General features: G+C 43.3%; 1 pseudogene; it reads left to right on the forward strand.

Annotated features, from left to right (window-relative positions):
• Positions 1-2374: 2374 nt before the first annotated feature.
• LOC125528688 lies at positions 2375-3172 on the forward strand (annotated as a pseudogene).
• Positions 3173-13304: the final 10132 nt, after the last annotated feature.

Consider the following 13304-nt stretch of genomic DNA (forward strand, 5'->3'; position numbering starts at 1 on the left):
GCAGTGAGATGGCATGTATCTCAAAAATAGATTTTCTTTATTTTATTCACAGGATAGGGATTTTTTTTTTCATCGAGGCTGTTATAGTTGCGTCGAATATTATTGTACAAGCTAGGTTACAGTTGGACTTGTAGTTGTATTGTGTTTAGATAGGATATGGAGTTGTGTCCAAGTAGGACACTTATATCCTATGCCTCTTATATATGAGAGGGTAGACACACGATATATCCTATGCCAACATAATAGCACGGACAAGCGGGGGAGCCAGCGGCGTGTGCCAGCACCCGGGAGACAGGGTGATGTATTGTAGTGGCGTCATGGGAAGGAGCGCCCATAGTCAGGCCCCGAAAATGTAGCCATATCAGTGAACCTCGTTAACAAATGTCGATGTCATGCTCGTGTGGTTGCTTGGTCATCGAATGATGGACGGTGGCCTTGGATTAATATTCTAACAGAGGCTAGGTTAATGTTTTTATCCTTGGAAGTGTACATAGAAATATGAATATATTACTACAAATGAAAGGGCTCTAAAGAAAATTTTCCAACAAAATTCCTATCCTTTAGGCCAGAGGTGGCTCTAGTCGGACGAAATTCGTTGTGATATATCTTGAGGTTTGACTTGGTACAGGTCGTTGGCCATGCTAGAGATGCGCATCAAAAAGTCAACCCTTCACTTTAAGGCTATATGGTGTCAAAACTCTATGTGAGCACTAGCTCTGTTGGAAATACTCAAGTCCTTGAAGGCATTCTGGCACTGTGATATCAGACCTTAGCTGCATGTGGAAAAAAGCTTTTTCTGCACAAGTACCTTGTCTTTTTAACTCGGTACAGACGCAAGCGCTCATATACATGCGCATACACTCACCCGTATGAACACACACGCATATCCTACCTCTATAAGCACCTTCGATAGACTGAGTCGGCATATTATCTTGAAATTTATAAAGTAACCTCGTCATCGACGGGAACGTCTCCTCCCACTAAATGTGCACCGTCGGAAATCCTGAAATAAATCCAAGAATAAATGTGAGCACCAGTATTTGAACCCTGATGGACTGGGATATCACAGTCCCTCTAACCATCCAACCACAGGTTGGTTCACGTACAAGTAGCTCGTTGGTAAACCGATCTATGACTGTATTTGAGGGGCCTTATGTGTAATTAAATAAAACAAATGGGGGTTTTCTACAAAGAGAACAGCACCCGTGTGCTCGGCGATTCGTGACGACAATCAGCGGCCAACGGATTTGTGAACCAACCTCTTGTTGCCAAAAAATCACGCGCCCGTGCCTGGGCGAACGTCGAATTTCTGACATTTCATTTTCAACAAGTGTAAAGTTTCTTTTTTGCCAGAAAATCAAGGTCAATAGTTTTTATATTTTTTTTGCGAACCAATCTCTTGTTGTATGGTTAAGAGGACAGTGGTATCTCCGCACAATAGACTTGACACTGGTGCTCGCATTTTTCTGGATTTATTTATATCATTCCGGCGATGCGCGTTTACTGGAAGGAGACATTTTAATCGATTTCGAAGACGTTTGTGACGACTTCGTCAATCTGAAGATGATATGTTGGCTTCTCTCAAAGGTGCTCGTAGAGGTAGGGTGTGCATGCTGCGTTCATAGGGATGAGTGTGTAAATGTGTATGTATGAGCGTCTTTACTGTGTCAAGAAAAGTCAAATATTATTTTTAGGATCAGATCAATATTTTTTTGATCAACCTTTAATGTTTATTAATATTCCCAAGAAAAGTAGGGATCCTCTGTCTCTCGTCGGCACCGTTGTAGGTCCGCCTCGTCTCCGGTAGCCTTAGGGCCATGGGAGCGCAATGGATCCCGGCCCTTGCGGACGGGAGTGCTCCGTTTTTAGACGTTTCTTTGAGTTCTGTTAAGGTTTGTGTCTTGCTTAGGAAGGTGAGACGACGGCGGCTCCCCGGAGATGGAATAATGGTAGGACCATAGCACGACAAGTTCCCGACCGTTTACTACAACAAGGTTTGTCTGGCTCCGGCAAGGGAGGGGCGATGAGGGTGGCGCGCCTTCGGCTAGCTTCAATGCTTGTAATCATCGCTAGGTGGTCTACGGATCTGAATGTAATTTTTATTATTTTTTATTTTCGTTGTATCCTCATGATGTTCAATGAATAGATCGGAATATTTTCGAGAAAGAAAAAAAAGAAATCAAGTTGATTGGCTCCAACAGATAACGAACGCCGCATCGGCTTGGCTCCAGACAGATGGACGAGGAGGTCGTTGATTGGTCGGACCGGCACGCCTTGACGAGAAGGCCACTCTCCTTCCAGGTTCGCCGCCGGCCGGTGAATCATCTGCTTGTGTCAGTTCACTTGCTTGGATTAATTTGATCATAGCAAGTAGATGAGTGGCCGGTTCGTAAACCTGGGGTTGTATGACGGGGCGTGTATTTGCTGAGGCGCTTAGACCTCTCCAAAATGAATCTTTTTGACCCGACGGCACAAGAGGCGGCCGCGCATGGCCAACAATATAATGACGCCCGCCAAGGCCCGTGCCACCAACAGGAGAAGGATTTGCGACACTGATTTGGCTGGCTACGGCGGATGCCGCGGAGCCCAAAATCATTCTGCCAAAACCCGAGCTGCTCATGGGGCCACCGCAACTCTCCCCCTCCCTGGAGGCCCATTTCTTCCCCACCGCCTCGGAGAGCATGGTCATCCTGGGCGACCGCGGGAACCGCATGCTACGCTTCCAAATGAATCGATGGCTTCCGCTACATCGATACCCTGCCATGCCTCCATGGAGTCAAGGAGATACCCATGGCCATCTCCGTCCCTTCGACGGACTTGTACGTCCCTGACGGCCAAGACACCCGAGACCTCTACATCATTGATGGCCTCCTCCATCCGGACAAGGCCGAGGTGCGGCCGCGGTCCGAGACCCGTCCGCTCTATCTAGCAGGTTCTGGCACTTGCGACATCCTCCCGCTGCCGCCCTGGATCAGCCACCACAAGCTAGCATGCCATGGTCTACGGCCACACCCTCGTCGGCGACTGGCTCGTGCCCTTGTATGGCAAAGCGGATTACGTCCCCGAGCTTGGACTCTGGTTTGGCGTCTCACAAAACCTCCCCTGCGCTGCTGACCTCTCGGGCGTCGTTAGAGGGGAGGTGCGGCCGCCGGACAAGTTGTCCTATCGCTAAGCTTATATGAAGAATTCAATTTAATGCAGGTTCCAATTTTGTTTCTTAAAAAAATTTACATAGCTGCTCAGTTTTGAGTACTTTTGACCATATATATATATATAGCAAAAGAGCCCGTGCGTTGCAACGGGAGAGAAAACATAACACACGCTCTTAACCCAACAACCATCACTCAAGACCACAATAGGTCCATCTTCTTTATTTTTGCGAGGCATCATATTTGTGTTGCCGCTTATCCTCCTTCTCACCCTCGCCGGCGATGGCCTCGGTGTTTACACAAAACAAAACAAAAACGTGTTTGAATATGGTTAATCCTAAGGCGTCTCTCTCTCCCTCTCTCTCTCGCTATCTCTCACTCCCGCGATGAGAAATCTATTGTTTTCTCCTGTGACATTTTTCAGAGATATGCATGTGTAGTTAGCAATGTTTTCTTTTCCCTATATGATTATAGTGGGGTGTTTATTTGCAATTCGGATCGCCGCCGGTATGAAAGAAAAATGGATCTTGCGTTATAAATTATAATTTTGCTTCCAAAACAATATTTGAACAATATTTAAAGGTAAAATTAACAACATATTTAGATTCCACACATTTTTCTAATAAAATTTCATATATAATATGTTAAAATCGAAGTTACGGTTTAAAAGATACGGATAATTTAGAAAATCATTTGGTTGACTTAAATATATTCTAAAATAATATTTATCATACTTAACATGTAAAAATAATCTCATATTCATATTCTACATATTTTTCTAATCAAGTTTCATATATAACATGTTCAAATCGGAGTTACGGTTTAAAAGATATGGATGATTTAAAAAAGCATTTATTTGACTTATATATGATCCGCGGATGAATTATCTAAAACATCAGGGGGGTTTTCGGAAAATGTAAAATAACGGTTCGGGTGTGACTTAAATCCGGACCGCGGGTTGATTTCATCAAAACACAAGGACTTTTCTGAAAAATGCCATGACGGACGACCGAAACCCAATTTTAAACCTTAAATTGTTGGAGCTCGCTGAAAATGAACCCTGAATTCTTAATCCCTGAAGTTGATACCCCGTATTTACAGATCCCGATCAATTCTGACCCTACACCTGTTTGTTACACCGGGAAAGGATGGATCCCAACCAGGATCAAAAGCTATACTCTCATTGACATCCCTGGCCCACATGTTATACCGGGAAACCACATGGGGCAACCACGCGTTTTTGGTGTCGACTGGACCCATGGCGTCGTCGGTCGTCATGCCTGAACCTCTCTTTGCCGCACCTATATATTTTTTTTCTCTGCCGTCATGGAGGATGGTGCTCTCCCCGTTCGTACTTTTGCCCCTCGAACATTTTTGACTGTGATAACTGGCAACCGTGTGCCAGATTGCCAAAACCACCACACCCGATTTCTTGGGCCACCCAGGCCCGTCCCGATTGTGCGCTTGCAGTTTGGAAAAAAAGTGGAAAAATGCAATGGAGGGGAATCGAACCAACAACCTACCAAAACATATTTAGCAACAACAACCAACTGGGCTACGCCACATTATTGAATTCTTTCAACTTACACACTACTTGTACCTTCCTGAGATGAGATCGAATGAAACTGAAAATTCAAACAGACAGACTCACTTGTCTGGGATTTGGATTTTTTTCTGGACGTTTTACACTAGTTTAGATGGTTCACAAACTCGGGCGTCCTCTTCCCTCCTTTTTTCAGATGCAAATTACCATAGTGTTTGTACTTAAGTTATCTGATATGAGGTTCACATATTACCATACTATTTACATAGTAGTTGTCGAGTATGTATTTTAACTATTTTTCCCTCTTGGTCAAATGTTACTGCGGTGTTTGTACTTAATTTATCAGGTATGAGGTTCGTATATTACCATGCTATTTACATATAAATTACTGTGCTATATTTTCTCGGAACTTTTTTCTCCTTGTTCAAAAATGTTACCGTGTTGTTTGTACTTAAGTTAACGTGCTATATTTTTTAGCAATTTTTTCCTCCTTGGTCAAAAATGTTACCGCAGTGTTTGTACTTAAGTTATCAGGTATGAAATTCTAATATTACCATGCAATTTACGTAGAAATTACCGTGCTATACTTTTCAGCAACTTTTTCCTCCTTGGTCAAAAATGTTACCGCGGTGTTTGCACTTAAGTTATCAGGTATGGAATTCTTATATTATCATGCTACTTACATAGAAGTTATCGTGCTATATTCTTCAGCAACTTTTTCCTCCTTGGTCAAATATGTCACGGCGGTGTTTGTACTTAAGTTATCAGTATGGAATTCTTATATGATCATGCTTTTTACATAAAAATTACCAGGGTATGTTTTTCAACAACTGTTTCACTCTTCGTCAAATTTACTGCGTTGTTTATACGCAAATTATCAGGTGAACGGTTCGTATATTAGCATGCTATTTTCAGAAAAGTTATCGCGAGTATATTTTTGAACAGCTTTTTCATCCCTTGGTTAATGTTACCACGGTGTTTTGTTCGTAAATTATCGAGTACGAGGGAGGTATATTGCATACTATTTACACATAAGCTAGCGGCGATGTGTTTTTCAACAAAAAGATTCCTGGGTCAAAAAGTTACCATGTTTGTATATCGGTTATTGGAGTTTATATCACCATGTTATTTACATAGAAATTACCGGTATGTTTCGAACAAAAAAGTCTCGGGTCAAAAAATCAACATGATTTTGTTTGTAAGTTATCAGGTCTGGGTTGCTTAAAAACCATGTTTTTTACATAGAAATTACCAGAGTATTGTTTCAACGGTTATTTTTTCCCAGGTCAAAAATTATCATGATGTTTTGGACGTAAGTTATCAAGTCTACAATGAGTATATTACCATGCTATTACACAAAAATTATCGTAGGTATATTTTCAAATATTGGTTTACCCTGAGTCAAAAAGGCATCATGATGTTTATATGCAAATTATCAAGCCTACGCTGCTTTAAAGCCCTTAGTTGGTCAAAAGTTACATGTCATTTTCGACCACAACTACTACCCACACCAGGAAGAACAAGACACACACTTCGTTGAACATTTCGCGAGCCTACTAGGCAATGTAACCTTGCAGTGAAGTCTCTTCCTGCTCCTTCCAATGTTGTTGTCGCACGCCGGCGGTGGTGATGCCAGCTAGGTGGTCAAGAGGGGCGCGGAGGTGCAGGCTTGATTGTAAGTTGGCTTCCCTAGGTAAAAGATATTGTGGTGTTTGTACCTAAAGTTATTAGATTTGCAACGGATATATTACCATGCTATTTACGTAGAACTTACAGGGGTATGTTTTTAACAATTTTTTTCTCCGGTCAAAGTTTACCATGGTGTTTGTACATAAGTTACCAACACCGCGGTGCGTATATTACTAGACATTTTACACAAAAAATACAAGAGTATGTTTCACCAACTCTTTTCCTTAGGTCAAAAAGTTATCACTGTGTTTGTACGTGAGTTATCAGATCCGCGGAGCTTAAGTTTCCATGTTATGAACATAGAAGTTACCGTGGTAAAATTCAACAACTTTTTCCCTAGTCAAACCTACCATGATGTGTGTGTTCATATGTTACCAGGTTTACACAGAGGTTACCAGGGAATGTTTCAACAATTTTTTCATTCGGGCCAAAGTTATCATCATCAGCTAAAACAAATATAGAAGTGCGGAAGTTGAGATGTACGAAAATTGAGATGCCGATATATATAGTAGCAGAAAATTTTGAACACTAGTCACTTGTTTATAGAAGTGCCGATTAATTTAGCGAGTGCCCAAGCTTTTCTATTTATGCGAGCACGACATGGATCAATCTTGGTTTGGATCCATCTGAACTTTGACAGCCTGAATACTTAGCTAATCTATTTGTGCACATGCGAATGAAGTTATCCCAGTGGTACTCAGCCTACATGTGAACCTGTTGGTCGTGGGATCGAACCCCACTTAACGCTAATTTTTTCGCAAAACACGATCTCGCGCGTGGGATGTGTGGTTTCGCCCGAAGAGGAAAAAAACGGTTGCCACATACATATTTCGATATATATAACTCATTTGATGAAGCACTATACATCGGACAGATCCAGATAATTATATGCAGCCCAAGTATTTCACCCTAATATATAGCACGTTTCCGCCGGTGTTGTACCAAATCGGAAGAGCAACAAACAGATGTGGAGCAAGCTAACCCAACTATAGGAAACCCAGTGAATCAACGCCAACTCATACGAAGGACGTACAACGGACCAACTCTGGGGTGTGTGTCCGCATCTTTATCGTCATGATTGAGCCACCGTGGAACGCATCTTCTCCATCTTCGAGCCATCTCATCAATCCGCTGCCGTCCGCATGCATCTCGCCCGGACAGTTGAGTCACCGTGCCGCATGGATCAATCTCATGTTGGTCGAGCAGCTCGGCTACCCAACTCCCGTCCTGCAATCTTTAAGAAATGAGAAAATAATGTGACAAGTGCGATCGGCAATTACAAACCTGTCAAGTGCGGCGATGTGGAAGAAGCACGTACGGTGAAGGCCGCCGGCTGGATGAGGTGCATTTCCTCGATCGACACCACCGGATATTGTTTTCGCTAGCCGGGGTATTCACGGGCGGAGCCAGGATTTAGGTATAGGGGGGGCCAAGCGAAGAAAAAAAATTGCGGTTCGTATAATAATGTGTAATTTTGATGGAATAAAAACATAGTTATATTTGTATTAATCTAAATTGGGCTCTACAATTCTCAATAAGATCAATAACGTTCCTATCATAAAAATATATCAAATATTCTCATTAACAAACGATCAAAAAGATTATTAATTTTGTCAGGAGAGAACTTAGCATCATTGATCTTACAATCAGAAGTAAATTAAATTAAAAGTACAATTTTGTCATATATAAGATGGAGTTGAGAGAGATTGGTGACAGTAGCCACTAGTGCTAACCTTGGGTAGTTAGCTGGAGCATAGGAGAATCTGTTGGTGCAGCCTACAGAATTGCCCCTCGCGACATCGGGATGGTCTGATTTACTCTGAATTGAGTCTGATCGAGAGATGAGAGCCATCAAGAAGACGAGAACGGAAAGCAGGAAATAACTTAGCGGCAGCCGGCGGCGCTAATTGCCTCGTAATGACTCTGGTGTAGGATTCTACGAAGGGACTTCATGGTCTTGGACTCTTGGGCCTTCTTATGGGCCTTTATCTTATGTTTGTTGAGTCTATGTTTGCGTCAGGGGGGCCAAGTACGTGAAATCAGGCAAATCTATCGCTAATTACCAGCTCCTGCTAAAGTAATTCTCGATCGTTGGCCCGCTCGTCCCCCCCTGTCTCCGCCCCCGGGGGTATTGTTACGGTGGATAAATACTATGCATCCAGAATCCCTACTATGACGGAACAAACTTTCAAATAAAGCTAATCCATGCAAGGGATAAGGCCGGTAGTTAATAGTATGTTAATTATTTACTTTATGACGCACCAACGCATGAGCAGGTTGGTCTTCGGAGTAGTACTAACCCATTTTCCTATATATATATATATACACACACACATAGTGTTACTATTCATCACCCAAGGTGCAGAGTAAGTTATTCTTCACCCGAGGTAATTTTACGATCGTTTCATAAATAAATTATGTTTGCAATACAAATAGTTACATTCATATTAATTCACTATGTTAAATTTGGTATAAGAAAAATAAAAAAAAGGTTATAAGACCAGAAATATCGCATTTTATGTATGTTTTTACGTTCGTAACTTTACGTACCATAAAATATTTTTTACGGTGAATATATATTTTCTTACGTTTTCTTTTTACGTATGAAATAAGACAAAATTTACGAAACCTAAAAGTTACTACAGAACTGTAGTGTAGATTGAACCTAGTGTCCAGCTTGCGGATGAAAACGTAGCTAGTGTCCCTTCCATTTTCTTGTTTTAGCTAGACCAGAGGAAGGAGGAAAGGCTCATGCAAAAGTTGTCGTTGCTGCCGGCATGCATGTACGCTAATTAAGCTCCATCCCTACGTGTGTGTGTGGGTGAGCGTTTTGCCCGGCCGGTCTAGTAGTACCAAATTTGGCATCCATATATGTATATGGCTCAGAGCTCTAAGACATGATAGCATCTCAATCAACACCGTACGTACCACCGGTGCCCATCAACTAGCTAGCTACAAGAAAGAGTAGAAATCGACAAAACAAGATCGATCGATGGCCGGTGAGCGCAAGGAGGCTAGTGTTGTCGTCGCCGTCACCCTCGTGGTGGTGTTGGTGGCCGCATCATCCATGCCGGTGGTGAAGGGGGATGACAAGTCTGCTTGCGTCGGCGAGTACTCCAAGCTCTGCGGCAACAAGGACCCCGCGTGCACCACCATGGTCGAGACGACCTGCCACGATGATGCCGACAGCGTCAAGGCCATCAAGGGCATGTTCGACGAGCTGGCCAAGGTCGGTGGAGACAACTATGATTATGCTTCTACGGCAATGTCGTGGGGGCACGTGGCCCTCGGCCATGCCGTCGACGAGCATGGGGCCTGCCCCGGCAACAAGACGGTCGGAGATTTTGCCGGCGAGCACTGCATCCCGGACCTCGACACGGCATGCAAGGATCCCAGCTGCAGCGACGAAGCTTACATCGAATGCGGCGGTGCGGCGTCGAGATTCTGCTACATCAAGGCCACCCCCGCCGACAAGAAAGCCATACAGCAAAACTTGAAATGCTTCAAGGAGTGTTTAGCGCAGAAGAAGAAAAGTGAAGACTGCATCCTCCACAACAATGAAAAGTGTCCGGCCGCTTGAAAAATGAAAATGCATGCATGCATTCCTTCCTTCCTTCCTTCCTTCCTTCCTTGTACTTGAGGCAGGGTGTTTCCTTCATTTCAGAGTGCCTCATTCATGCATGTTTGTTTTCACATGCGCGTGTTTTCATCTCATTTTGTTGTTGCTTTTTTTTGTTCAACATTTATTTTGTCTGTTTTTTTTGTTGCGAAAATAAAATTCATTTTGTTGTTGCTCTTCTTGGAGAAGCCATAAAGAAAGAGTGGTATATAATTTTTAGATCATCTCTAACCTCACGTTACATTTTGCTAGCTAGCTACTCCTATAGATGTGTTTGCATGTTGGCAGAGTTTCTTACCTTGGTGCATGCGCGAGTGGCACAAAATCTTCTCTTGCTGCATGTTTTCTTTGGGGGGTCAGAAGAAGATGATAGAAAGGAGAAAAGCAAACTCGTATGTCCTCTTTTGTGTACTTGTCTTGTGACCTGTGAAATGGTTTATTTATTTATTTCGCGGGTGCAAATGAATTGGGAGAGCTGAGCTGAGAGACTCAGCTCCAATATTGCCCTTCGAGCACTCGGTGAAGGCCACCTAAACCAAGTGCATATAAAAAATATAGACCATATTTGCAGAAAAACTACCAAAAATTACAATGCTAATTTGCTATAATTTAGAAACTACATTCTATGATGTATTTAAGAATAACTAATTTGGTATTGTGTTTGTTGATAGGTGTCATATAAACTTGAACAAAATTTTGGGGTGGGGGTCAATGGAAGATTTAAAATTTCTTTCCAAAATTTCAATCTCTCGGGACAAAACAGCGGAAGTAATACTACAATAGGAACACTGAAACAAAGTAAGTACAGGCACACGAAGACAAATAGGCTAAACCAATATGACTAAGCAAAACTTTCGATGAAAGCGATGATAATCTTCCTAGAATAGTAGCAGGGAACTTTCGCGACAACAATGGTAACACAGAAAGGAAACAACACAAACAGCATGGAGGGACAATATGATGAAACAGATCACGATACAAAATACACCCTACCGAGAAATGTTCATCACAGCATAACTTAGTTGAATAACAAAGTAGTGCCAGAGAATCAATAGACGAGCATATAGACAAACTATCTTAAGCACGGCACATTGAAATACACCAAGCAACATAGTCATGGTACACATAATAAACAGAGGAAGATATATGATCACAATTATCTATCGGGGCAAAGCACGTAGAAAATAAACTACTGAAAGAACTGTAGTAGAGTAAAAATAACCAGTGGTGCCCAAAGATGACCGGGCTGCAAGCTCGCGCACCCGCTGGGTCACCATGGTACGCGACGGCAGTGACCGGTGCCTGCTCGGGCAGCGATGCTGGAACCAGCCGACTAGGAAGCGGCAACCAGAGTTCCCTGGTCCTAGAACCGGACCCGCCCTCGTGACGCGACGCATTTTTTGTTGGAACCGGCCTTTATTTTTGCTGGAACTGACTTTCTTTGTTGCTACAATTGGCACTGGTGTTTTTTGTTGTGAGGTTGTTTTGCTGGAACCAACGTTATTTTTTGCTGGAGCTGGATAATTCATTTTCTATGTTGAGGTTTTTGCTGGAACCACCATTAAGTTTTGTTGGAACCGGCAAATCCTTTTGCTTCAATCGAGTACTGCTGTTGTTTTAGATTTTGGCTGGAAACAGTAAATCTTTTTGTTTCAACCGAGTACTGATCTGATCTGGAGGTTTTTGTTGCTTTAGATATTTTTTGCCGGACATGGCGGTGCAAGTCGATGGCGGTGACGAGCAGGAGAGGGTGACGCCAGGATGCTGCAACCATGCATGATGACTGGTAGAACCCGTCTGTGTTCGATCTGCAATTATGGCGAGCGGAGGCAGTCAAGGCGAGCGTAGTGGCACGAGCGGCCGGCAAACACGCGTGGCAGGCATGGTGGTGGCACGGGTGACCAGCAAGCACTGGAAGCGAGGACAAGTGCGGTCGGCCGGCAAGCGCACACGGATTCCGGTTGGCGAGCACGCCTGAACTAGTTCGCTAGATTTTCTTGTGTGCATTTGACTTTTTGGAGACGAAGAGAAAGGTTGTACTCCTATTGTATTGTACAGTCAAAAAAGGCTGTATAGTATGCTCGGTAGCCGACCGGCTCAAATTTGCACTGGCTTTATTTTAGAGACTAGCAAATATGCCCGTGCGTTGTAGTGGGAGACAAAAAATTATAGCTAACCAAATAAGTATGACTCAATATCCTGATATATGAGCGTACTTTATTTTAACACAGTGGCTTACCATGTTGTCATTTATTTTATTTCTCACCCTAGCCGACGATGGTCGTGATGTCCATGTGATTACAATGCATTCGACGCGGTAAATCCCAAGGCTATGAGTCTGCCAGTGCATGTCACACTTTTAATTATGTTGCGCAAGGAACGTTTAAAATTTGCACTGGCTTTATTTTAGAGATATGGGAGCTGTTGGACGACGTGCTCTAATTCTAATACTGCCGGTGAAGAAACATAACGTGTCGCTGTGGATTAAATGGTTTGTGTTTCAAAGGGCTCTAATTTCGATGTGCTAGCACATTGCCTGTGTTTTTTACTTATCCATGGGAGCTCCTATACGGTGCTTCAAGCGCCCGTTCATCGAACTAACTGGTGCTCACACAGCCTCGAACTTGGGCTGGCCCAACACGGGTGCTCGCTGTTGGTCGCTAGTCACGCTTCACAGTTTGACCGGTTAACTGTTGACTTTAAAAAAATAGAAAAATCCAAAATCCCAAAAAAAGCCACATAAAAAAATCATGAATTCAAAAATGCTCATGCAGCTCTGGCTAACATCTCAATCAATACCGTACCAGTGCCAAGCCATCATCTAGTCTAGGAAGGTAGAAATCGACAGCAATATAGATCGATGGCCGGTGAGCGCAAGGAGGCTAGTGTTGTCGTCGCCGTCACCCTCGTGGTGGTGGTGGTGGTGGTGCTGGCCGCATCCACTACACCACAACACTGATGCGAGGACAGGTAAACTGCCGGGAGAAGCCACTTTAAAGGGCAAATAAACTGCCGAGACAGTGTTTCTCGCGGCAGATAGAACTGCCACGAGAACGGCTGCCGGGGATTACTTGTCCCGGCAGATAGACTTCTCCCAGCAGTTTATCTGCCCTGGCTCACGTATTTGCCAGCGGTCTATTTTCTCCCAGCAGATTAGTCAAGCACATGAAACTAGAGTTGCCGGCAGTTCAATTGCCTACACAAGCATGTTTACCCGGCAATTATTATGCCAGCACCTTGATTTCACCACCAATTGGTTCTAGGCATTCCTAATGCAACATCCAATCAGTATATACGTTTAGGT

This window comes from Triticum urartu, unplaced genomic scaffold, assembly GCF_003073215.2.
Source record: "Triticum urartu cultivar G1812 unplaced genomic scaffold, Tu2.1 TuUngrouped_contig_504, whole genome shotgun sequence".
NCBI classification, from domain to species: Eukaryota; Viridiplantae; Streptophyta; class Magnoliopsida; order Poales; family Poaceae; genus Triticum; species Triticum urartu.